Source organism: Pogona vitticeps, chromosome 3 (genome assembly GCF_051106095.1).
Source record: "Pogona vitticeps strain Pit_001003342236 chromosome 3, PviZW2.1, whole genome shotgun sequence".
In the NCBI taxonomy this organism is placed as follows: domain Eukaryota; kingdom Metazoa; phylum Chordata; class Lepidosauria; order Squamata; family Agamidae; genus Pogona; species Pogona vitticeps.
Window position 1 is genome coordinate 170,490,496 of NC_135785.1, and position 27,732 is coordinate 170,518,227.

The following is a 27,732-nucleotide window of genomic DNA, read 5'->3' on the forward strand; positions in this document are numbered from 1 at the left end:
TGTGGACTATTATTTATTTTAATATTCTTGGCATCCATATCTTAAAATTCACAGCCTTTCAAAATTAACATTGAAATAGCAAGGCTAAAAATATAAACCAAAAGCATTAAGCTATAATGCAAAGCCTCTAACATCATTCTCATATTCAAATGGAATAATTATTTTTCTTTACTTATCTGAAAAATAAAATAGAAAACCCAAAACAACATCACCACAAAGGAAATATGTCAGTCTTTGAAGTGTCTAATTTTGCAGTCAGTGAAGAAACAACTGGTGCCAAGCATTTTAAGTGCTCAAGAAAGCTTTTTATTATTATTATTATTTTGGGATGATCCAATGGTCTGATGTGAACCTGCACTTGCCTAGTTGAAAGTCCATTGTGTAATTGTTTGTATGCATTTCTGTTTTGCACAATGATTGGGCTTGGTGGAATAAGCATGGACACAGCCCCAGTGCCCTGTAGGGCTCAGCCTCAAACCCTAAGGTTCCCATCTTGTACAGTGGACCCTCGACTTACAGACAGCTCGACTTACAGACTTTTCAAGTTACAGACTTCTCTGGCTGCAAAATTTAGGTTTGACTTGCAGCTGGAAAATCGACCTACAGACCAGGAAAAAAAAAAAACAAAATGGAACAAAAACAGCCAGTTACAGATTAATCGGTTTTCAATACATTGTAGGTCAATGGAGATTTGACCTACAGACTTCTCAACCTGCAGCCACTGTTCCAATACAGATTAATTCTGTAAGTAGAGTGTCCACTTACTCCCAACATACCACCAAAACCCAGCTGACTTTCTATGAGTTTCTATGAATTTCTATGTGCTGCTGTTGTTTTAAATATATTATCAAGAATGGGTACTTAATTTTAACCATGCCTTTGAATGGATGGTGGCAGTGGTACACATACTAAAAACTGGACTCGTTCAACACTGTAGGTGTTTGTTCTGAAGCTACATAAATAAGTGCTACAATATAAAACAGAGGTTGGGCCTTAAAATCTTCCTTTTCTTTCTTGAGTGATACTTCTCAATCACATTGGTTCCAAAATGACTTTCCCCCTTTTCCAAATTGTAGCATTTCCCCCTTCCCCCATCAATCTGATGCCAACTGTGAGATGTGTGATTTGTTTCAGAGCAACGACAATTCAAAAGGTACAAGGTAAAATAAATATATATGACATAAATACAATAATCTGTGGAGAGAATTGTCCTATTCATGGGTTATTAATGGCGGAAGCTACATTTGTGGCATGAAGGAAGTGGAAAGGAGCCTGGTAACTCCTCAACTACTGTTATCATTTTTTGCCCATATTTCTGACTGGAGAGTGGTTTATCTCAAAGATGAGCCACCTCCGTTCAGGAAGTTTCTCTTCGCAAGTTAGAAAATCAGGTTTGCAAATCACAGGGAGATCCTCCACCAATACAAGAGATTCTCCTCAGAAAGTCACCCTCTGTGCATGGGGAGGCAATGAAAAAAAACAAGGAGGGTGGAGGAACTGTCATTCTTATCCCCATTCCTCCTCCTCTTCTGTTTTGCCTTCATAGTTGAGAGGAGCACACTTTGTTTAGAATTGTGTATATCACAATATATGCAGTATATGGTTCAACGTCCAAGGAAAAATGTGGATATTTTTTAAGAAGTCATTAAAAATCAGGGCACCTCCTCTTCTTAATAAAATGTATTGTAGTCACCTGGATTATGGTTTCCACAATACAGAAACATGTTTTTGATGATAATGAACCTACATTCACATGGTTAATGGAGAAATTAGGTTCTCTTTGAAATAGCAGGATATACATTTCCTATATTGGAAGAAATCTGGTCGACACGTCAAGATCAAGGCACTCATATCATGGCTCCCAAGTATAATTCTTGTTTTTCTTAATACCCAAATGTTTTGCCAATACGTATGTTTTGCCAAAAGATGCTCCTCCCCAAGAGGAAATTATACAGTCAACTGAATATAATACCTTTCCATTGCTCTCCAAGCATGGCTTGCCATCTTGCAGTTTTATATCACTAATGAAAATCAAAGAAGATTGCATGTCACAGTACATACTCTCCATGAGACATCATCTCACAGAATGCGATATAGGAGCAGTGCCAGAACAGAGAGTGTTTAATACCTTGCAGTTCTCTGAAAATATTATAATACCGAAGTCAAGGTGACAGAGGAAAAGCGCCTATAATGTTGCAAAGTGAACAGAAGTGTGCAATCCATTTAAAAGTAGAACACGTCTTTAGAAGTGGGATAATTTTTCAGGAACAGTGGGAAAGTAAGGAATAAAAAGAAATGGTCTTCTGTTAGTGGTTGAAAAAAAAGAGAAATGAATGAAGTGTAGGCGGTGTGCTTCCTGGCTCCTACTGTTCAGACCAGAGAGGGTCACTGCACTGCAGCTCCGTTTCCTATTCCACTCTAGGACTTTGAAGACAGCTGATGGGATGTAATCGTTCATTTTTCAAAAGCTGCTACAAAGCCACACAGAAGCTAGCCATCCCTCACCCTTCCTACATGGAAACTTGCCTTCCATTTTTAATTTGCATTTTGCTAGTCACACTTCATAGCAAAATAAATCAACAACATTTAAAATTAAAAAAAGAAAGCCAAGTCCTGTGGCTTACCAGCTTTCTAGTATAAATTCTACCACACTTAATTTTTCCCCCCAGTGCTTCCTGATCAGAAACATTTGCTGGACTACTACTTGAATATTAATATGTCCCAAACAATTCAGCAGGTTACTATCTCATTATTATGAAACGTATCTGATTAAGTGATGGAGATATCTCCCGGCCCCACTTCCCGTGCCATCATCAACTAGCTGCCGCTGTTCTCAGTTTTGCACACTGTGGTGTGAACTCTGAACTGAAATGCTGGTTTCAAAATGATGCCATCAAGGGCTGCTGCTGCGGAGGTTTCAAGGCCACTCAGCAACTGTGGAATAATAACTCTCAGACAACAACTTTGGAATCTTAATTGTGTAAACAAGTTTTTAATTGTGTGAGCCATACCAGTCAAATTACCAGATGTCTTCTACAGCGGCCACTTCTGCTGAGGGAATCATTTCAACAAAACGACAAACAGATACAAAGGAAAGCTATAGTGCTTGCATGTTGTGCACACAGTTGGAGTTTGACCAGTTCTCTGTCAAGCTCTGATTTCTGTGACTGAGTTTGTTGCTTCCATTGACATACAGTGTTTTCTTTGCTATCAGACACAAGAACATTTCAGGGGAAAGTCCCAGTGGCCTCTGTCTGACCTTTCATCTCGTTAAGGGTCCAGATTTGGTCTCCTTGGCTTCCACCGCATCTCCTTTGCCACAGCTGCAAACACCTTTCCCACCAAGTGTCCTCTGGAGATTGCTTCTAGGGCGTCGTTTTCTCTAAGGTCAATGCCATGGAAAGACCAACGCAAACAATTTTGTCTTGCTGAAGCCTTGGCAACATCTTCAGACTACTTGCATCTCCATTTGTTTCTGGGAATAACAGAAGTAAGCTTGTGGGAAGGTTTTTTGCCTCCTCTCCCAATCCAGAAATTGAAACTGATCTTGCCATCATGGCTTCTTTTAAAATTCTGTTTTCCTCAGTAGTACTTAGGGCTTAGGAGCCTAGGAAGACCTTCTTCATCAGCACTATGGACGTTCCTCAACTTCTCTCTTCTGCCATGGGGTCTACAGAAAAACCACAGGGTTATGAGCATGATGGGTGGTTTCCCAATTCCAAATCAATTCAACTAATTATTGCTTCTACCTGCCAGTCCAGAGTTAAGACAAGTTACTTTTTGTTGTCCAAAAAGGAACTTTTTCAAGTCACAACCTCAACTCATTGAGGACAGGACTATCAATAGCTGCTACTTATGATGGCCACATATATCTTCTAGTACTGGAGGTAATACACCTGTGTATACCATCTGCTGCAGAGCAGAAGATGGTGCTGGACCTTATTTATTTCACCTCATTTCTCGCTCACTTTTTACCCCTGTGAAAGAACAAAAGGTGGCTTGCAAATGGTTAAAAAAAGAGGGTACTAAAAGCACAATTGAATTATGGCATTAAACATAATTAAATGTACTTAAAACTAGCTTTGGAACACACTGGAAAACACAATACATGGCATTCTACAATGATGCATTTTTCTTCTGCCTAATAAGGAAAGTCTTTACTTGTCACCAAATGAAGAGCAAGAAAGGGGCCCACCTAACCACATGAGAGAAGCTATTTCATGACCTAGGAGCACCGCCCAAAGACACCTCACCATATTCTCACTGAATGTTCCTGTGGAGGTGGTGACACCAAGAGAGGGACCTGTCCTGTGGATCTTAAGAACCAGAGAGACTCATATGGGGATATATTGTCTTTCAGATAACATGGACCCATATCAAAAAAGGACTTCATAGGTCATAACCAGCACTTTGGATTGTGGCTGGAAATGGATCTTCAGCCAATAGATCTGTAGTAACAGAGAAGTTCTTTGCTCACTGTAATCAGTCAGTAGTGCTGAAGTTTCCAAACACTCTTCGAAGGCAACCATGCATATGACGCATTACAGTAAATCAAAGAAGATGTAACTGGCGCATGTGTCACCATAGCCATTACTCCTTATTAAAAGAATAATTCATCATGTTACTTGTTACAGTTTCAAAATTCACATTTTAAATTATATAGTTTGTAATATTATAGATTATTTTAAATAAGTAGCAAAGTGTGCTGCTTATATACTGTCCCATAGAACTTAAAGTACTCTGTGGGTGGTTTACAATGTAATTATGCAGGCTACATATTGCCTTCCCCCCCCCCCCCCGCCGCCGCCCCCAATGAGCTTGGTATCCAATTTACCAACCTCAGAAGGATGGAAGGATGAGTCAACCTCAAGCCGGCTACCTGAATTCACTGGAATCAAAAGCTTGTTGTGAGTAGACTTTTTATTACAGTACTGCAATTTAACTACTGTGCAATGAGACTCAAATAAGTAACACCAATGATGTGTTTTTTTAAAAAAATTATGATGAGTGATTTAGATTTAGAATGTAATGACCCAAGCTCTGGGCTTTCCACTCATATCCTGCTTCCCACAGTTGGACAAATTATGTATGATTCTATGTATTCGCGAAGGCTTTCACGGCCGGGATCTAATGGTTGTTGTGGGTTTTTTGGGCTCTTTGGCCATGTTCTGAAGGTCAGGAAGAACAACTTTCAGAACACAGCCAAAGAGCCCGAAAAACCCACAACAACCATTATGTATGAATCTCCATTTTATCCTTAAAGGGTGTGTGCGTGTGTTACATATGCAATAGCAGTATAAATACAACGGCCTGCTTCATGGACCTTAGAGTGTATTCATTCTCAGCTTTTTCAGGCCTTTTACATTTGCAAATTACTGATTAAATTAAAAGTATTAACATTCCATCAGCCTGCACTGCCTGTCAAATGCGCATTCTATACTATTTTACATATAGAATATAAAATAAAAACACAAGTCTTTATAATAGGCCATGAAGTATTTCAACTCAAATATTAAAATCCATATACCTTATACTGTGACATATTATGTATCCTTGGATGTCAAATCCTGAAGTTTAAAGAACGAGGTGGCAGAATATTAGTTGCTTTATCTACTTATTTTGTTGTTTTTAGAATTTATTTATAAAAATAATATTTTATGGTGAAGACCAATGTACTGCAGTGTGGTGGTTTGTCAATGGCTGTTTCACTACTTACACCAATGTAAAGCTGATGCCGTCAGAAGGGGAAAATTTTTGGAAACTAGATTTTTCCTCCTGCTGTCCTGAGGCTCCCACAGCTCCTATATAATTCCTCTTATTGCCACAAGAGTCATGGGATCCATGGGACAGGAGGAAGAAGTCTTTAGTTACCAAGAATTGCAGGCACTGGTAAAGTCAATAATTTTTTAAAAAATACCCCTGATTATGACATCACCAGCTTTCGCAGACTTAAGTTATGCAACAGGATTTCAGCCAATTTCTCAATTTCTCTCTCTCTCATTTCGATATTTAGTGTTACTGCATAAATATCCAAACTTTTCTCTGAAGAAAGTATCCTCACTGTAACCCCTTTACCCTCAAAACAACCCTGTGAAGTCAGTTAGAGCAGCGGTTCCAATCCTTTTTAGCCCTGCGGAGTGGCTGGGGAAGGTGAGGCACCCCCCTGCACACGCGCACGTCCATGAAGGAGCTCTCTCTCTCTCTCTCTCTTGCACGTGCACATGTGCATGCACAAAGGAGCAGGGGCTCTCGTACAGGTGCATACATGCTCATGTGCATGCGCAAAGGGCAGCATAACACTTATGTGGGCGCAAGCAGGCTGCTGGGGGAGTGTGTGCGGGGGTGGAAGAAGAGGTCTGTCTCCGCAGCCCAGTCTGGCTCAGGCCACAGACCGGCACTGGGCCATGGACCAGGAGTTGGGGACCTCTGAGTCACCTACAAGGTAATCCTATACCTTATCTTGGAGAGGTCCAACGCTGGACATTTTGAGAGTTCCAGAGTCCTAGAAGACTCACAGTAGTATGACAGGTATAAGAGAGGAATAGCATCTTTGTTCTTTTTGCCACTTGCAGCTCCTTCTCTTTGAAACCAAACTGATCTATGTGTGTTCTTGATGTACACTTCCAGCTGGACTGGAGAGGTTCCAAGGACAAGGTGAACTGTGGATCCTTTGGCATCAAAGAAGGGCAAAATTAGACAATATGAGTAGCTTCAGGTTTTAGACATAGGCATTTACAGTTAGTGTTCAAACCATGAGGTTCCTGGACGAGTCACCCAGATAGGCGGGGTATAAATAAATAAATAAATAAATAAATAAATAAATAAATAAATAAATAAATAAATAAATAAATAATAATAATAATAATAATAATAATAATAATAATAATAATAATAATAATAATAATAATAATAATAATAATAATAATAATAATAATAATAATAATAATAATAATAATAATAATAATAATTCCTCAAAGCCTTGTACTTGAGCAATCAGACTTGCAAATGAAGCCCCTTTTACTTTCCAGTGATGACTCCTAAGACAAAGAACTAATTTACTAAGATACAAGAGTCTTTCAGCATTTAAGGAATTCCAGTTTCCAGTGATGTCCCTGCACCATCTAAACTGACCTTGAGTTTCATAGGTACCTGGAATTTGAGTTGGATCCTCCCATTTAGGGATTATGCAGTAATCATTGCACTTTCCCATCTCTACTATAATGGCCTGTGAATTGGATGTTTAATATAAATTAAGTTAAAACTCCAGATAACAAATATTCTGCAGGTGTTTGCTATTAGTATTCAGAGGAGGGCTTGGAGAAGAATTTATCTTAGGCAAACTATTTCAGCTCTAATTTATGATACAGTTCACCAAGTAATCTAGACAGTGTTCACAAGAAAAGAAAATATAAATCAGTGCATATGGCTGTCCAACCCGAAGGCCTGTTTTAAATACAAGAGAAATAAACAGTAACCTCCAGTTGACTTTGTTGGGCATTGGACATGGTCCAAAATCACTTATCCCATGACTAATACAGCTGTACACAAGACTGTAGAATATATATTTTTAATTCGAAAGCAATGTAATTACAGCTAAGTTCTAGGAAAGTTGCAGTAATTTTGATACAAAATAAATTATTCCTCCCGACAACAGCAAATGGAGCGTTTTTTTTTCCAGCACTATCCTTTTATTACTTTTAACTTGCATAGATTGCATTATTTTATCATCTCTCACATCTCAGAAACCTCTGAAATGATCATACATAGAGCACAGTGAGGGGCTTTTAAGATTTTTTTTTTTGGTAGACTATTGTTCGTAATAGTTTTTTACAACCCACTGTCAAAATAAATCAAATTTCACTTACGGTATCTCAACAAGACTGTTTAAAAGACGCAGGTGACGGTGGGTGAATCACATTACTTTATGACGTTGTATATTTCTATCATTTGGAATGAGAGAAGAAGAGAATTGGAAATCAAAATAAAAGATTTTTCTCTTTTGGTTCAAAAATTTCCTTTTGTGCAGGTCTAATTAAAAAGCACTTAAACTGAGAGCAGGAAGAATTGGGAGATGCAGACGTAGTTTGAAAGTCACAAATTGCCATTATATCCCTTATATGATTGCTAAACACAGGCTTGGTTCTGGATTAGAAATGGGCAGGAACTGCTGGTTCGGCAGTTCATGTTAGTTTGTTTATTGGCCAAACAGGTGTTTGGTGCTTCAAAGCCCTGCCTCCTCTGGCGGGCATGCACTTGGAGGCAGCAGCTTGGCTTCCCTGCCTCCCCTCCTCCAGGAGGTACCTCTGAGTGGGCACCTGCAGAGGAGGTGGGGCTCTGGAGTGCCAAAAACTTATTCAACCAGTAAATGAATCACTAAGTCAGCAGCTCCTCCCCAACTGTAGTCTGGATCCGTAATGTAGTTGAAAACTGTCTTACATATGTACTACTAAATGAAAAGCTATTAATAATTGTTAATCAGAAATTACTGGAGCATGAAAGGAAGACTTCCCTCTGTAAACTATAGCATCTGGTCACTTTTGAGTCCTCTGTTTTTCTCCTATTTTTCCTTTTCCTCCCCTTCTTCCTATTCCAATAATAAGATAGGTAAGATTCATCTCTCATCTTTATCTTACTCTGAAAAGAAAGGTTAGATTCAATGTAGGAACCAGGACATAGGCATAGGAGAGTTCCTGAGTGTTTAAATACAGCATAGCTTTTAATCTACAGAAACCAGAATTTTCAAAAGTTCACAGAGCATATGTTCAATCCACTGCAAAAACAACAATATTGCTGAAGACGTTAGGAAACTGAGCAAAACATCATCTTATTCCTTTATGCAACTTATGTTCATTACCTATGTTAGGGAATGCTGAGGATATGCGACAAGTTACAAGTTGAAAAGCGGATTGGGTTGGGGCGAAGAAATTCAGATGAAATATGATATCGGATCTAGATGAAATGCAGTGACACTGAACAGAATATAGAAAAACCAGAGTGTTAAGGAAAAGAATAGAAAAGAAAATAAGTAACTTGATAGACAAAACCTAGGTTAAAGAAGACTGAGGATTAATTGTCCATTTGTCCGGTATCAGTGTAAGAAACAGGTTTTCCATTATTATAACTATGAGTCTTCTTAGAACAAATATGGACCTAATATCCTTTATGTTATGAATGTCAATCAGGACAGCAACCAGAGGACAGCAACCAGAGTACAGGTTGCTGTCCTCTGAAGATGCCGGCCACAGAGACTGGCGAAACGTCAGGAAGAACAACCTTCAGAACACGGCCAAAGAGCCCGAAAAACCCAGAACAACCAATGTCAATCACTGTTTATCTAGTCCTTGCATATAAGTATGAGTAATTGCAATCAAAGAATCATAAAATAATTGAGTTAGAGGAGGCCATTGTGTCCAACTCCTGCTCAATAAGGAATCCTAATTAAAGCAGATGTGACAAATGATTGATCAATTTTCTCTTGAATGCCTCCAGTGTTAGAGTGCTAACCACCTCCTGAGGTAACTGGTTCCATTGTTGAACTGCTCTAACAGTTAAGAATTTTTTTCCTGATATTCAGCCAATAGTCTTCTCCTTGCCAGCAAGGATGGTGAAACATTCCTTGGTGCTCTTGATAGATTACTTTGCTGGGCAGGAATGAAATTTTATGCAAAATTTCCCATTTTGTGGAAGATCTCATAATCTGTAAAAATGCTATAAAGTTCATGAGCTAACTACCCCCCCATCCCATAGAATAATTCACAATTAAAAACACAATCTGAAATTCTGCTGGGGTTGTTAGCATCTTTCTTAACAATCAGCCAGTCATTCTTTAAAAATGTATTTTTTGGACTATAAATATAAGGGACATGTATTTGCACAACTTGTATTTGAAGAAGTAAATTTTGGTTCATGAAAGCTCACACTGAAGTAAACCTGTTAGCCTTTAAAGTGGCGTGACATAATTTTTTTTTCTCACACTGTTCTCCCCTCCACCTACTTCTTTTCTCCCTTTAATTTTACCAACATGCTAAGACAGTCCAAAATATGAAGTTCTTTGAAAGATTCTGGACTATAACTGCCTTGCTGGTTAAGAAATTCTGGGAGTTGTGATTCTCCTTAAGGTAAAGGTTTCCCTTGACAATTTGTCCAGTCGTGTCTGACTCTGGAGGGCGGTGCTCATCCCCGTTTCCAACCATAAAGCCAGCATTTGTCCAAAGACAGTTTCCGTGGTCACGTGGCCAGCACGACTAGACATGGAACGCTGTTACCTTCCCACCAAGGTGGTACCTATTTATCTACTCGCATTTTTACATGCTTTTGAACTGCTAGGTTGGCAGGAGCTGGGACAAGTGAAGGGAGCTCACTCCATCATGTGGATTCGATCTTACAAGTGCTGGACTTCTGATCTTGCAGCACAGAGGCTTCTGCAGTTTAATCCACAGCAGCACCACGTCCCCTTGGTTCTCCCTGAAGGGGGCAACATTTCCAACCGCTGGTGTTTTGTTCTTCATAGGGAAAGGTGCCCGTTTATAGAATAGAAGCATTTCCTGCACACTGAAAAAAAAAAAAAAAACCTTGAGGGAAACAATACTTGTCTCATTCCCACATAGTAGATAAGGGAGATGGCAGGGTTCCTCAGAATAGTGCCTCATTTAGTTAGATAGGTGAAATGAATGAGAAGGAGGAATGTAGTGAGTATTTTTTAGTACAGAGAAGCAAGGAACAGCCATTTTACCCTTTATATTAGTATACTGAGAAATACATTCCAGTACAGATACAAGAGGATCACAGTATCCATGGGGGATAGGTACAAAGCCGCTCCCCCCTCCCAGATGCCAAAAAAGTAGTAAATATAGCATTGTCTCCGGCTCCCTCTAGTAGCTAGTTCTGGTAAAAACACCATGGAAACATGAGTATATGTATATATCCCTATGGTTTTTTGTGTAATATTTTCAGGCAGTGGATAAGTGAATCCATGGATGCTGATCCAGCAGATAGGGGGGGTCCTACTGTACTGACATGCAATATTTTGAAATAAATTGGAAGAATAAGAACATGTTTGCCAAACCTTTGGGGACAAAAAGTGAGCGAACGAATGAGCAAGCGAGTGAGCAAGTAAGTAAGCAAGCAAATTTTCCCTGATGAGTGTTTCATATTTTTCACAATAGAACACACAGGAGTGAACCAGATTCAATATTTTTCATTTTGAGCACACGTGCATGAATCTTCATTCACACAGATGCACATTGAGGAAAAATAAACAAGGAAAATACTTTCCAATACCCGGTTGAGAAAAATACAACTGTTCTCCTGTGCTAGAAACCATCGCCAGCCAAATAAAATATCACTGCTCCACTAGGAAATGACTAGCTAAACAGAAAGTGTAATGAATCTGCAGCTGAAGATTTCTCTATGAAGTCCCCTATGTTAAAAAAAGAGAGAGAGAGGAAAGAAAAAATAGAATAGAAAAGAAAAAAAATCTATAGAAGCTTTTTTGTGGTTTGGATATTCACAAGCCTGCTTGCTTAGTGTTATGCAAATGACAAATGGCTAGAGAAAAATGGCTGGAACAAATGAATAAAGCATGTGGTTCCTTGGTAAAGAGATTAGGAAGTCACACTCTTTTTTTTTTACAGAGCAATTTCTAGCAACTAAGTAAAGCTGGACTAAACTTCTAGTATCATGCCACAAAAGCTAGCTGAACCTCTGGAGCCTGTAAATTATCAAATTTAACTTTTTTAAAACCTGTTGAACAATTTACTTGATTCTTTATGGTGAGAACGTTGGAAATCTGCTTGTTTTTCCAAGTCAAGAAACAGCTGCTGAAAGTCTCCCCTGTTTAGCTAGGGAAGAAAATGAAATGCAAAGCAAAACAATCCACCAACAATTTTCTATTCTTAACTTTGGTTCAGGAGAGGAGTCCAAATTAAGTGCAAAGCTTTGAGGTAGAGATGAATGCTACTTGGACAACTAGATATTTGGGGGTAGTCCTTAGAAAAGGCAAATTGCTCACCCCCTAAATTCTGGGGGTGCTCTCTCTGTCTAGTTATAAGATGCTTATGCAGAATACCTTCAGCGTAGCTGGACAGTGCTAAACTTCCATGGGAAAAGTTGAACGGCATGGAGGTACATACACTACCAGGACTGTTATTTCAAATATAATTAATGACAGTTACAGTTTCAAGTCTCCAACTAGTTACATACTACTATAGTTGTATTTTGCACATGACTCACGACTCACTCATTATTTGAAAATAATGAAAATACTTTTTCACTTTCTGAAAAGCACATGTACATCTGAATGCTACAGATTGCTGGCCTATGGTAAAAAGTGTACGTCACTACTGGGGCCACACTTTACTGTAAATATAGATGGAATTAAAGAATTACAGTTACAGTTTCAAGAAAAAAGGAGTACGTAATACTATATTAATGTAGTTTTCTTAATCCTGAATTTCAGAGATATGAAAGGTACTTTTGGGGGCTCCAGCTCCCAGAATCAGCTAGCCATCATGGCTTCTAGAATGGCTCATTCCTGTGCATGGGAATGTAGTTCCGAAAATGAACTTCCGAGCTTTATGTAGTTTTCTTGCTAGAAGGAATTAATTATAGCTTATTTCTGATTAGTCACTTCCAAGCTGTGGATGCAAGCAGAACCTGTGTACAGTTGGAGATGTACCAGGTTCTTCTGAGTTGTCTCTGGCATCTCTTACTCTTATTGTCACTTAGGAAGAATAAGCATGTTTGAAGCTACCTTATACCAACAAGACCTTCATTCATCTATGATCACCATTATCGTCTCTGTACTGCAGAGATGGAAGGGACCTTCTAGATCTGAGTACAGCCCCTGTTAGGGAGGCATAGAGGGGAATCAAACTGCCAACCATACCTAAACCACTGAGCTATCTGGTCCAGTATTGTCAGGAATCTCCTAAGGTTTCAGGTAGGATTATTTCTTATTGCTACACAGATATCCCTGGTAGTCCCTTGTCTTACTCCATGTAAGTACTAACCAGGGCCAACCTTGCTTAGCGTCCCACATCAGCCAAAGGCCTCGTGGTGCAGTGGTTAAAACACTGTACTGCAGCTAAAACTGTGCTCACGACCTGGGGTTCAAATCCCAGGTAGCCGGCTCAAGGTTGACTCAGCCTTCCATCCTTCCGAGGTCGGTAAAATGAGTACCCAGCTTGCTGGTGGTAGTGGTGGCAATGTGTAGCCTGTATAATTAAAATTGTAAACCACCCGGAGAGTGCTTGTAGAGCTATGGGGCGGTATATAAGTAAAAATGAACTTTTTTAAAATGCTTGTTTCATTCCCACGTGGGAGGCAAAGAAGATTGGTTTGGGTGATTATGGCAAAGGGATGACGCAATGTTGAAGTAGGATCAGGTATACAAGCTTAATTCTTTGAACATATAATGTACATGGGGCAAACCTAGTTCAAATCCACAACCATGGCTGAATAGACATGTAGATCCAAAGAGAAAGCATTCTCAGCCCTCTGTTTGAGTACACAAAACTGCCTCTTTCTTTCACATCTTAAAAGGAAAAAACATCTGACTTTTTTTTCATCTGACTTACAAAGAAATCCATGAATTTTGAAAAGTTGTTATCATAAAATGAAATAAATATTTATCCATTCGTCTTCGGAATATTTTATTTCAAAAGTTGACAACTCTGAAGCAGAAACTGAAATCTGCAGTGGGCGCCCTAAGCAGTCTGAAATATCCTTAATTCCTGTTTTAATCAACCCATTTCCTTTCTGTTCCTTCAGTAGAGGCTGTCTAAAATAACACATGGTATTAACAAATGTTGCTTCACCAGCTTCCTGGATACTGCTGAGAGATTTCCTCTGACTCCAGTTCAATACCTCCATTGATATATGTCCCCTTTTCGCTTGCCTAATTTTTGCAAAAAAATCTGCTGTTGAAAACTTGCCCAAATACTTCAGATTATGACATGGTATTAGTCTCAGGCCTTACACTGTTAAAAATACAGTTTAACCCTCTATCCACTTGGCTGCAAGAGGTTTCCTGCAACCATAAATTCAGATTGTGATAGCCGCTGTCTCGTAGTGACAGGAAATAGATAACGGTGAAGTTAAAAGAAAATAAAAATGTTTTTTTAATTAACTGAAAGCACTGTAAATTCTTTTAAATGTAGACAATTTAGATATAATATTTACTAGCATGGAACTTCTAATTAGTTCCTCTTGGGAGATGAGATGAGAATAATGAACTAAATGCAAACTTATGTTTTTGCATAATTTGTATACTAAAATGTAAATAATACATAATAGCCTGGAAAAACATTATTGGAGGGAAAGATTTATTAGAAGCCTAACACCTATACTATAGGCAAAAATCTTCCTCTCCTCAAAAGGAAAATCTTGTTTTTTTATATTGGAACTCAATCAGCAGTGGTGTTTTTGTAATTTTTTTTCAATTTTCAGTGCTCTTTTTAAAATTTACCTTTTTAATACATTCATTGCATTAATATCTCTTCAGCAGAAATCTCTACTAAGATGCCAAATTCTGTAGGCAGGTGGCATTATCAGCAGGTAGTGTTGCTTAACTGGCAGATTTGGGATTTCCCAAACAAACAGCAGATTTCTAGTCATTTGCTTTGTTATTAGTGCATTCTTACTTCAAGGAATGAAGACCAATGCTTGTGAGATTCTTTTCCACATTTGCAAAATACTGTGGCTGTCTGTGGGTAGCTTGCACCTTGACCTGGGTGTGTCTGGGGTATTTGTTACTTTGTTTTACAACGCAATGTGTTTTTGATTGGCCCAGCCTTCAGCTATCTTCATATCAATTCATGGAGGACAAAGCTCTGCCATTTGAAGTGGGAAGCCAAATGGAGGCAGAGTACATACCCAAATACCACATGCAGGCATCCAATCCCACTGCCCATGTTATATCATAGGGAGAGGTAAAGGTGTTGTTAGCACCTCAATTCCAACTCTGTCATTGGGTTATGCTAGGTAGGAGGACTTCACTTGTCTCCATCCTCCATCTATTCATGAACTGACACTCTAGGGCTGCATGATATCATTTCTACTGGTGAAAATTGCCCTGGGACTCTTCCCTTGGCTTTGCTACATCACTAGGGGTGCCTCAGAAATTGTAAACAGAATAACAGTAAGTATTAGAAATAAAAAAGGGAAGTCCGGTCTCACACTGTTTAGATGAGCCTTAACATTATGATAAATGTTATGTGTATCTGATTAAATAACAAAATGAATAGTAGGGGAGAGCTGTTTCTGTCACATTGTGCTTGCGAGCTTTAAAGAGGAGGTGTTCAGGGCCCCTGTCACAGGTAGAGTAACAGGTAGGCCTTTAGCATCAACTTAAAAAGGCTGTTCTTAGATCACTGAACAGTAGATCTTTCCCCAACCTCATGGTGATCTGATCATAATTATCAGTAGCTTGTTTTTCATTCCAGTTCAGTTGCAAATAAGCAATCTGAGCCTCAATGTCTGTTGGGCTCTAAGGGTTAGATGTGAAATCATCATGGCTTATCTAGAGTTGTTGTCCCCTGTTCATTTAATGGGACTACTCCTAGTAGATGTAACTAATAAACTGCCTTGGGCACAGCAGATGGCGTCTAATCCGATCCATTATGAAGCTTTCGAAACAAAGACGATGTCTGGAAACCTTTTTTACGTGCTGGAAGTACCAGATACATAGCACGGGGTTTGTTTCTTTTTGATCTTCTTTTCTCTGCTACTCTGCTGAATGTCATGGAAATTTTGTTATTAGAAGGAAAAGGAATGAAGAAAAACATTCAGCTGTGCCTCCAAAAGTTGAGATAATAATGTAATATATAATATACAGTAGACTATATAATATAGTTATGTGATATAAATTATACTATACAGTGGTGCCTTGACTTACAGTACGACTGTCCCTACCTACGACTATTTTGAGTTACGACCAGCTCCAGCTGCAAAATTTTGCTTCGACTTGTGGCCGGAGCTTCCAGTTACGACCAGCAACAGGCAGGGGGGAAAGGCGGGGAATTCAAATAGCTAAATGTTGGTAGTGGCTGCTTCTTTGTAGCTCTTTTGCCCCAACGGTTAGAGCAGGGGTCAGGGAAATTTTTACTGTAACTTTTGCAGTAAAGTACTGGGAAAGGGATGCGGCGGCGGTGGGGGCGTCTCTTGGCGCTCCTCACCACCCTCCGCAGGGCCGCTGCCGCTGCTGCTGCTGGTGGAAGGGTCCTCCCGCGCCACTTCGTCCTCCTTTCCTGCAGGACCGGGACCCAGCAGTTAGCGGCGGCAGTGGCCCCGCGGAGGGCGGTGAGGAGCCCTGATGAGCAGCTGCCGGAGGCAGGCTGCTGTCATGGCTGCACCCTTTCCCCGCTGGAAGGAGAAGCGCCTCCTGGCCAGGACATCTGGCCACTCGCCCTGGCCTCGCCCTCCACCATATCCGGCCCTGCTTCCACTGCTTCGGCTGCAGCCAAGGAGTGAGTGCCATTGGAGGAGGCTTTGGACTGCCTGGTAAGGTAAGGTGATTTTTTTTTCCTTTTAAAAAACTGTTCTGAGTGAGTTTGGGCTGGAGGGGTTATGTTTCTGCGATGTTTTGGTTTTTGGTGGGGTTTTTTTGCAGTCCCAGTGTGGGACTTGCTCTGTTTATTTTTGGGTTGTGTCTTTGTGTGTGTGTGTGTGTGTGTGTGTATTTGTGTGTGTGTGTGCTGTTGCTGCTGCTGTTGTTTTGCAACCCCAGTGCATTCCTATGGGGCTTGCAGTGTTTTATTTTCATTTATTTTGGGGTTGTTGGTTTTTTTGGGGGGGGCTGGCACGGATTAATCGTGTTCCCATGCATTCCTATGGGATGCATGCTTCTACTTACGACCATTTCAAGTTACATCCATCTTCTGGAACAGGTTATGGTCGTAAATTGAGGCACCACTGTATAATATATAGTATAATCTCACCAACCTAACAGTTTGAAAGCATGTAAATGTGAGTAGATAAATAGGTGCCACCTCGGTGGGAAGGTAAACAGCGTTCCGTGTATAGCCGCGCTGGCCACGTGACCACGGAACTGTCTTCGGACAAACGCTGGCTCTACGGCTTGGAAATGGGGATGAACACCGCCCCCTAAAGTCAAACATGACTGACTAAAATGTCAAGGGGAACCTTTACCTTTATCACATGGAAACCAGGGACAAAGGCTTCATTTGGTAGCAACTGTGGCAGCTTGTGGTGGTGCAGAAGAATATCAGTGCTCTCCTTTGTTGTAAATCACCTGAGTACTGATGTTTACTAAATTCCTTATCCTCATCAGTTTAGCCTGTTTATATGCAGCAGGGCAGTTGACTCATGAGAATCCTTGTCTCCAGCTGAAAGCAAAGTACAGAAAATCTTTCTTTCTCATCTGTAATTTATGCAAAATATATCTCCAGAAAGTTAGCGTCCTTTCCCCCGAGAACCAAAGCATGTGCAAAGTAAAAAGCAAAGTGTGCTGCCTATATACCATCCCATAGGGCTTGAGGCTCTCTCGCGGTGGTTGACAATGTAATTACGCAGACTAAACATTGCCCTGCCTTCCGAGTGAGCTAGACACTCAATTTACTGAGCTTGGAAGGATGGAAGGTTGAGTCAACCTCGTGCTGGCTACCTCAGCATGGGATTGAACTGAAGTCACGAGTAGAGTCTTCACTGAAGTACTGCAGATTGAACACTGTACCACAAGAAAAAAAGTTGCAATAGCTGCTATACAACACCAAATTGCCTCCAAACTATGGCAACCCTAATGGGGTTTTCAATGTACTTGAGGTGTTCAAGGAGTGATTTGCCTTTGCCACCCTCAGTGAGTTTCCACATCCAAGCAGGGATTTGAACCGAGGACTCATGAATCATAGTTGGATGCTCTATGTACTGCAACACATTGGCTCTCAATGTTCTCTGAGGGGAAAGTGCCTACCGCAAAACAGAGCAGATCCAGAACTGATTTGTAGAAGGAATTAAAAACAAGAGACACCCTCCTCCACCCAGTTAATCCATAATAACAATAGGCTCATTCATGAGAAAAAAAAATCTTTACAAATATGGTGGAGAAATCCATAATCCCAGTATAGTGGTTTTTCACAGTTCTCATTCATTTTGTCAGGTTTATAGAGGAAAACTTTGCAATGGATTGTAGTAAACAACACCAGCTGTAACTGAATAGCCCAGAAATGAGTGACTAACACAACAATATGCTAAACCTCTTTGCATTTTAGGAGCAAATTAAGCTAGGAAATACAGTAACGGAAAATAAATGAATGGAACTCTGAATAGCATAGCATTCTCCATCATTAAGTTTCATAGTTGTGAGATGAATAATCACGATATATTAGGGAGGGGGAAAAAAACCCCAAATCTCAAAACAGCTTCGTAAAAGCCCCACCACAGCCGAATTTCATTTTTCTACAAGAAGGCCAATGTGAATCAAAATATAAAATATTCCTTACCTTCTTTACTTTTCTTGATAGTTTTCGGATCCCCAATTCTTTTTATCCTATTCATCACCACTTATATTTCTTATTGTTTCTTATTTTCTTTTGTTGTGAGTGGTATAGTGCTTGCAGTGTTGGACTTTTTAGGCTTCTCAGGTCTGGGTTCTAATATCTATTGCAGTGTGAAATATAGGGAGTCATCTGGGCTGACCACACTCTTTTACCATGGTCTATATAAGAAGGTTGTTGTAATATACGAATAGCAGGGTTGTTGTAAAATTACAAAGGCAGCCACGTACACTTCCTTGAGCTCTTTTGTGAAAAGCAGGAATGAACATGAATGCCTTAAATAAGGAAAGAAGGCATTCACGCCACTAATCTTCTTCCTCATTTCTCCCATCTGCTTTCTCTCTGTGGTGCTATCAGTGTTTTGATTTGCTTGGCCTTCATTAGATGCATGTAAACCAAGAGTAAAAAACTGTGCAGCTTTGGTGGGCCGCCTTTTTGTTGTTTAGTTGTTAAATTGTTTAGTCGTTAAGTTGTGTCCGACTCTTTGTGACCCCATGGACCAGAGCACGCCAGGCCCTCCTGTCTTCCACTGCCTCCCAGAGTTGGGTCAGATTCATGTTGGTCGCTTCGATGACACTGTCCAACCATCTCATCCTCTGCCGTCCCCTTCTCCTCTTACCCTCACACTTTCCCAACATCAGGGTCTTTTCCAGGGAATCTTTTCATGAGATGCCCAAAGTATTGGAGCTTCAGCTTCAGGATCTGTCCTTCCAGTGAGCACTCAGGATTGATTTCCTTCAGAATGGATAGGTTTGTTCTCCTTGCAGTTCAGGGGACTCCCCTGGACTCTTGAGTCACCTACAGCCCACCAAAACTCCTCATGAATTTCCCAGGGTTCCCCTAATTCTCTTATTTGCTTTCAGGGCCTCTGCAGCTACCCATCCCTGGTGGGAACGAATCATGTGCAGAATGAGGTTATTTCATGCCTGACTAACTTCTTGTGGCAATAAATAAACCTTCAACCAGCAGCACCAACTTGCTGTCTCCTTTAATGTCCACTCCACTCTTTAACTCCTTTCACAGTATGCCAAGGCCAGGAATAGGTTGGGCCGAAGAGATTGTGGATATCAGTGCTACCAATTAAGCATAGAAAAAAATTTCTTTTAGCAGAATGAACTGTTTGCCTAGTGGAATTTCTGGTACCCATGAAGATACCAAAGGCAACATGTTTCTTTTTAAAGCAAATCTGGATCTTTTCCACACCAGTAGATGGCTGCTTCCATCACTGGTATGTACAACAAGCAGCATTACACTGGGTATGTATTTCAAGGCTGCGTTTTTAAGCAAAGGCTGGTGACTGGGAAAAGAAAGCTACTTATGCAAAATACATCTTGGCATTTCAAGAATTACACACTTAACCATTCTGAAGATACACTGCCATCCAGTCACCTATGAGGGAGGTATTGCGCAATGCTGGAAAGATAGTTATGTGTCGATATCATTATTCTTCAAACTCTTTGTGTGCAAAAATGAAAATTATTTCCGTTCTGGACCTTTTGAAATGGATGCAACAAGTTCTTATAAAGTAAATGAGTGATTCATTTACAATGATAAACTATTAGAAATCCTTTTAAAAGTCCATTGGTGGATTGTAGTACAATCCTACACAGATCTACTTCCATGAATTTCAGTACAATTCTCTTAAAAATATGGATGGACAGATCAGTTCATTTCTAATGAATTTCACATCCATTCATTCAAAAGCTGCTTAGTTCCAATTCTTCACTGAGCTCTAGTTTTGCAATTTATTTAAAACCCTACTTGTTTCTATTTGATTTTATTTATTTGCTACATTTATACCCTACCTGCCTTTAAGGTACAAAACGAAGTAAAAATATCCTTCACGTTTTCCTAGATGATCTTCTTCTTCCTTAATTTCCCCTCATAGCTATCCTGTATGGTTAGTTAGACTGAGAGAGGCCCAATATCACTCTTTGAGGTGGAGACTTGAAACTGAGTTAAAACTGTATATATTTTTGCCAATCAATCAATCTTTATTGCGTGGTCTCTGACCCATTAAAATACATACATGTAATATTTAAAATAAATGGAAGCAATTAAAACATTTCAAGATAGCTAAAACAGTATAAATTGATAAAATAGATTACCCATACATTTTTTTAAAAAAGATTGTCTTTTGTATTCTTTGGGCAGAGAGAAGGAATTTGGTCACTGATTCGGTGGTTATCTTGTTTGTGCCGCTTAATAAATATTTTGTATGCCAAACCAGAGTCCTACCTGGGAAGACATTCATTATGGGTTTGAGGAATTTGATACACTCATTTCTGTAAAAATTACACTCCAAAAGGACGTGCTTCAAAGTTTCAATTTCTCTATCCTTACATGGACACCATTTTTTTTTGTAAGGGCTGGCAGAATATCGCCTATCTAAAATTGCGGATTGGAGACAGTTAAATCGGGCTCTTGAGAAGACATGCCTGTATTTTGGGATAATCAAATTCTCTAAATACCTAGCACTTTGGGAGAAATTATAGTTTAGGCCAAGATGCAAGATGGAGCATGTTTTGCGAGCCATTGAAATAGAATACTGAATGTCAATGTCCCTAATCCGCTTTTCTAAGATAGAGTTGGCTGCCTTGGATTCACTTCTCGGCCTTTTGGCTAAGATCAAGTGTAGTATATATTTTTGTGTATATACATTTCCCACTATCCATTCTTTGGAGTTACACATTTAGAAAACAATTATTCAAAAGCATGCAGCCTTTTTCATACCTGCATGTGAAAAGTTCCCATTCCCCATGCAAACTGGGGCATTCTGTAAGTCACAGCCCTAAAGGATAACATATCCACACTCTGGGCTTTGAAATATCTGTTTCTTGCACAGCCTGTGCCTAGAACTGCATCATCCCATCTGGAACGGTGTGATGTTTGAAGCACAGCAACAAACTGAATGACAGATCTGTCTGGACATCCCACATCAGTTTGGTTTTAGCTTCAAAATGTGAACCAAATAAGATCCACAAGCAGAAGTGTGAATAGGAAAGGATGTGAAAATCCCAGCGGAGCTCCTCTGAATTCCAACTGCATTGTCTTCCCATCGTTGGGTCATGCTAGGTTATGAGACTGATTTTTCTCCATATGGAAATCCATGCATATTTTAAACACATTTTCCCTAGCATGTGCATTTATTTATCCATTTTGCCTAAAATATGCATTTTTCCATGTTGACTAAGACAGCTGCAATTGTACTAGAATGAAAACAAGGCCAAATCCCATTCATGCTTGCACATCTTTTAAAAATCCTGTGCATTTTTAGCTGTGTTTTATACAGAGCATGTTTTATGTGCGTTTTATTCCTCTGAAATGCTCTGTAAGCCTTACTGTTGTGTCAATTCCTGAGGTGTGGCATGTAATGAATTATAGGAGGCAGCAAACACCTACTTTCCTCAAGCCTGTGGAATCCAATGACATTTGTTTCCATCCTCAGTAGAAGACTGTAGTCTTCGGTGGGTGCCTGAAGTCAAAGGAAGTCTGGAAAAGGTAGTTGTCGAGGGCACCTTTTGCCCAGTGATACATCTTATATCCTGGGACCCGTATCTGAAGAATATGCTGAAATCTAAATGAGCTGATTTTAAAGAAAATTACTTTCAGCAGGATGAGTTAATTAGGGAATGAAGGGAATAGATTTAGTAATTAATTCAGATTACACAAGGCTATTGAGAATACTATGAATATAATTCACTGAGAAATGCCCATCAGGGAACCAAAGATTGTTTTTCCCTTCCCTCCCTCCTAGTCAGTTTGAGATGCTATTCAAAATTTGAATAGAAAGCTCATTCTATGGATCATAATTGGTGTGCAATGGAACAGTTTACTTGCTCATTACGACCTATTTTATAATCCTCGTGCCTTGGTAACCCATGTGAACAAGGCATCTTGAAATAGTGGCATTGTCAGAATCATGCTCAAAGGTCATATATGGGGCTCCCATTCATGACTTAGATAGAAGCAATAGAGAATCAACCTACTGGGAGTCTGTGCTCATCTGAGGGTACTGAAGGCAATACAAGCTGCCTGAGTCACATCTCATCTTCAGCCACTGATATTTCTGCCCCAAGCAAGATGCACCTTGAGCTAAATCCAGTTATTATTCCCCAGTAGAGTAGACTCACTCATTGAACAGGTTTATACAAGTCACGACTGGTCTGATTGATTCAATGGGTCTACTTTGGGTAAGGCCAACCTTTGCATTTAGACTCTTACTTTGCAGAGGAACTGGAGGTAATCTCTTAATTTGATTAAATCACTGATCTAACTAGCTCAATATTGTGGACCAACTGCTACTTGCTTTCTTATTTTTCAGACTTTCTTGAACTTATTTTAGTTTGGTGGGTGGCCCAGACATCAGTGGCTTGGGAAACTCCCTCTCTTTTTTTGGGGTGGGGTGACTCTTGCCACCAAGAGTAAGGTTTGCAGTCTGGGTGTACATCTGGACCCGGCGCTCACCATGAAAAACCAGGTGGCATTGGTGGTCTGTTCCACACACTTCCATCTTCAGCAGATTGCCCAGCTGCATCTCAATCTTGATGTGGGAGCACACACCACTTTGGTCCATGCACTCATAGTCTTGAGATTAGACTACTGTAATGCGCTGTACGTGGGGCTGCCTTTGAGACTGATGTGGAAACTTCAGATGGTGCAGAATACGGCAGCCAGGCTTCTTACAGAGGTGAAAAGGTATCACCATATTTCCAGAACCCTGGCCGCCTTGCATTGGCTGCCCATTCACTTCCACGTTGATTTCAAAGTTTTAACGATGACATATAAAGCCCTAAACAGTGAGGGTATCGATATCTGGCAGTACACCTTCTCCCACCCAGTTCTGCCAGAGTCACGCATTCTAACCAGGCTGGGCGGCTGAGGGGCCTAATGCCAAGGGATGTCTGGAAGGAAAGAATGAGAGACCAGGCCTTCTCGGCAGTGGCCCCTCACCTCTGGAACAACTTGCCCGGGCTCCCTCTTTGGGTGTTTTCAGGAGTAAAGTTAAAACCTGGCTATTTGGGCAGGCTTTCCCTCCTGCCATATCTTAAATTTTGTCATTTTTGCATCTTGGATTTATGGGATATTTATTGGGTTTACTCTTTTTAAAAATTGTAATCCCACCCAGAGTAGACCTTTGGTCTAGATGGGCAGGGTAGAAGTCTAATAAAATAAATAAATAAATAAATTTCCCAGTCCTGTTTAGAAAGGAAAACAGTGACTACCTAAAGCATATGCTCTGTCACTGAGCTACAGTTTATGCCTGTTTTTTTTATTCTGGATCTGAGTGCCTTGTTACAAAAGCATAACAAAAGATGGTACTCCTGGTCTGTAAATTATATAAAATCTTGAGGTTTTGGCTAACTCCATATTGAAAGACCCTTTCCTCACTACAAATCCATTTCTGATATGACTTGAGACAAAAATGAATTTCTAATCATCATCAGTACCATCATCTTAGAACTGCAGAACTGGAAGGATCCCTATGGAGCATTAAACCCAACCCCTGTCAATGAACTCTGGAGAACTGAACTCCCAACTTCTGGCTTCACAGCCAAATACCTAAACTACTGAACTTTCTTGAAGGTCGTCTGGCCATAGCGTATGAGGAAGTCCCTCGGGACATTTTGGCCTGCAACAACTCTCTATTCTGACAGTGCTGGCTGAGTTTGGTGGAAGCTGTGGGGCCAAAACATCAGGAGGAATCCGTTTAGGGAAGACTGCTCACTCAACAGGCTATCTTCTTGAAGCAACATTCAATTGGATCTCTTGGCCTTCATTCACAACACTTGCAACACGTGGCGTGGTCAAAAGGAATATTGAAAGCCCATTGACAATAAACAGATTAGAGACAAGGGAAATTACTTCTTTTGAACTAAGACTCTGAGATTACCCACAGTGGACCCCAGGCCATGCTGGCAGCACTATTCCAGAGATCACAGATGAAGCAAAAAGTTATGGTAACTTCCTTCCTCTGATATAAATGCGTCATTTCCATTACCGCCCAAAGGAGATGATGTGACACATCAGTCTTGAGCAGACAACATGCTCATCTCTGTTTGCATAGAGACAACATCCACCTTGTGGGAATCCTTGGGACATACAGTGCTGGGATAACAGGTAGGTTTTGCACAAACCCCATCAACATCCCTGAGTGCAGCCCTATTTAATCGCTTAGGAATGAATGGAGAAAATATACATTCAAAGGCTATTTGTAATCAACTCTTTAATGATCTCTCATCCTAACTCCCTGGGTCTAACTGATTAATATTATGGCATATGCTCCAGCTGTTCCTGTGTCTTGGTACCTGCCCTTAGTAAATCAGTGTCCTGTTTTGCCTTTTTAATAGAGCTTTTATGCACACATGTGCAAGAATATGCATTCTCTGCAGGCCCCCAGGCAGACAATAAATGTTCTTGACTATTCCTGACCGATTCTGCTATGAAAATATGCAAGATTCAACATGTGATTAGACATTACTTTTGTTTTGAGAAACAAAACTTTAAAATGTGCCATTTATAAATAGAACCTTCAAGTAATGATCAGGTGATTAACATACCCAGGTCAGTTCAAGGAAGAATATGGCCAAGTCAAGGAGCAGAGCATCTATGAAATGAGAAATAGTGGATGAGAGAGATGGGAATAACTATCAGTCTGAATTTCACAGTGTTTCTTCAAATCCAAGCTGCAGTTTCTTCTTGTCCTTGTTTTTTTTTAAATATTTTATTTTATTTTATTTCTCATTTCATAGACAGGATGACAGGCTTGAAAAGGGGAATAAGGGATTGGAAAACATCACAAAAAGCAATAAGAAAGAAGACAACTGTGCTAGTTGCACATTGAAATGAGAAGGGCTAATAAAATAGCGCTGCATGATCAAATCTGCTGTAAAATGTAAGATACCTCCCCAGAACCAGATTTTGGGGGAGTGGAGGCCCATGGAACTATTTGTGATCTGCCATTGATAAAATTAAGTAAAATTAAGGGATACCAAATTTTCATGAAATTCTGTCTTGGTGTGAAAATTTACACAATTTTTCAACTGCAGAATGGAAATTCATGTGCATTTTCACACATTTTTCCTAACATGTACATTTCTTAATGACTAGAAACGGGGACAAATATTAAAACAAATTGGGTTATTCAATGAATATCCCTCATTTGTCAGATATGTGTTGCTTCATATTCTTGGGGTCTAGAGACCCTGACGAATACGAAGCAATGAATATAACCCTTTTATATTCATCCCCTCATCTATCCCTATATGCTTATGTCCCCATGGATCAGCTGTTCCTTGGAGGCATAAGCAGAGAGGGATTTTCCCTTTTGGTGGCTTGCTCAAACCTACATGAATGGAACCCCACTCCCCTGTTTAAAAAATGGGGAGGATCACCTTGCTCAGGTTTACCCTGTTTTTCTGTGGGTCTGCAGCATATATGGAGAAGCCTGACCAAAGGAGATCTCCTTGCTGTCTTTGCAAAGATAGCAGGGATGGGGAATCACTTTGATCCTGCTTTGAACCCGCTTCACCTGTCCTTCTATGCCTGACCGGGCATAGAAAGAGGAGGGAAGGGGGACTGAAGCAATCCTCCACCCCTGTAGTCCTTGCAAAGACAGTGGGGGTAGGGGATCACTTAGATCAGGTTTCACTCCTCTTCCTATGCCCCGGCAGTGATAGGAAGAGGAGTGAAGCCTGATAGAAATGATCCCCCCTCCCTGCTGTCTTTGCAAGGACCGTGGGGATGGCGGATCACTAGGGTCCCACTTCCCTCATCTTTCTATGCCCGCTGGGGCACAGAAAGATGAGGGACGTCTCACTGAAGCAATCCCCCACCCCTGCTGTCTGTGCAAAGACAGCCGGGAAATTGCCTCAGTCAGACTTGCCAAACTAGGAGCCCTCCCCGCTCCTCCTTGGAAAAACTAAGCTGCTGAAACTGAAGCAGCCTGGCCAGGTAAGTAACAGTGGGAAGGGGGTGGGGGGCAGGCTGTTGGGCCGGGGCGTTTTTCCCCAAAGATAGCCCCATGGGCTGTCTAAAAGAAAAAGAAAAAGAAAAAGAACCGACAAATTGACAAATTGATTTGTGGTTCATTGAGCCACTGGGCACTTCGTCCCCATCTTTACTAATGACTAAAGTATGTTTGTATCCCCATACCCCAGTTGGGCACATTTTTGCCATTCACATTTGTGCATTGATCTGTGCAGACTTTACTTCTTAGTAGTGCTTCATAAGCCGTATAGTTGTGCAAATTCTTAAGATGCATTTGTTGTCAGACCAAGTCTTGGGAAGGGTGAGAACGCAACCTTGGCCAAAACTGTCAAGCAAAACTATATCTCATTCCTAAGGAAGGGATGGGATGGCTGAGACTCATCTTTCAGCTGAGAATGAAAGATCACCAGTACATTTTTTTAATTAGTCAGATGTTGGGGCATGTCCTAGTAGAAGCAACATAATTCTGTTTGCAGGGCACAGAGGCACACAGACACCGCTCCCTCTATACAACTCAGCAAAGGGCATGCTGCCCAATGCCAATGGCTAAGGGCAGGCTTTGCCCATACTATGTTACCCTGATTATTGAAGGCCCAGCCCCTGATCTGCATAGCCACATCCGAAGTTTTGCATTTTGGTCACACTGCAGTGTGAGGCAATACCAATAACTGACATTTAAAGAAGCTTAGCTACATACAGTGGTGCCTCGTATTACGAGCGCACCGTATAACGACGAATCCGCATAGCGATCCCTTTTCCGGGATCGCTAATGCGGAGGCATAGCGTCGGCCCCAATGGGCAAAACTCGCTTACCGATCTTCCATGTGGGGGGCCCGTTGGAAGGAGCCGCCGCCGCTGCCGCCACCGCCGAGAGAGTGATGCGGGGCCGTGCTGGCCGGGGAGAAAAGCAGGTGGCGAGACAGGCAGACGGAGGGAGGGAAGTGGCGCGCGCTTGTGCGTCCGCCTCCCTTCTTCGTCCTCCTCCCCCCACACTTTCCCTCTTCCTCCTCCTCCCTCTTCTGCCCCCGCTGGGGAGGAACGCAGGCAGGCAGGCAGGCAGATGGAGGAAAGGAAGTGGCGCACGCTCGTGTGTCCGCCCCCCTTTCCCTCTTCCTCCTCCTCCTCTTGCCCTTGGGCGATCGGCTGTTGCCGGATGCCTGAAATGGCCGCATGCGTTTTCGCGCCCTCCCCTCGCTTACCGAGGGCGCGAAAATGGCTGCCGGACCCCGGG

The 27,732-nt window shown here is 40.9% G+C and overlaps 1 long non-coding RNA gene and 1 pseudogene across 4 annotated transcripts; one reads left to right on the forward strand and one right to left on the reverse strand.

Annotated features, from left to right (window-relative positions):
- LOC140705767 (uncharacterized) lies at window positions 1-27,627 on the reverse strand. 4 transcript variants are annotated; one of them, XR_013544114.1, is made up of 4 exons: window positions 27,315-27,627; window positions 6,455-7,940; window positions 4,839-4,888; window positions 1-3,670 (listed from the first exon to the last, which is right to left on the reverse strand). It is a non-coding gene; the product is annotated as an uncharacterized LOC140705767 (long non-coding RNA). The 4 variants fall into 4 exon arrangements; XR_013544112.1 differs by lacking the exon at window positions 27,315-27,627 and having other exon boundaries at window positions 6,455-13,041; XR_013544115.1 differs by lacking the exons at window positions 4,839-4,888; window positions 6,455-7,940.
- LOC140706233 (U2 spliceosomal RNA) lies at window positions 21,115-21,292 on the forward strand (annotated as a pseudogene).
- Window positions 27,628-27,732: the final 105 nt, after the last annotated feature.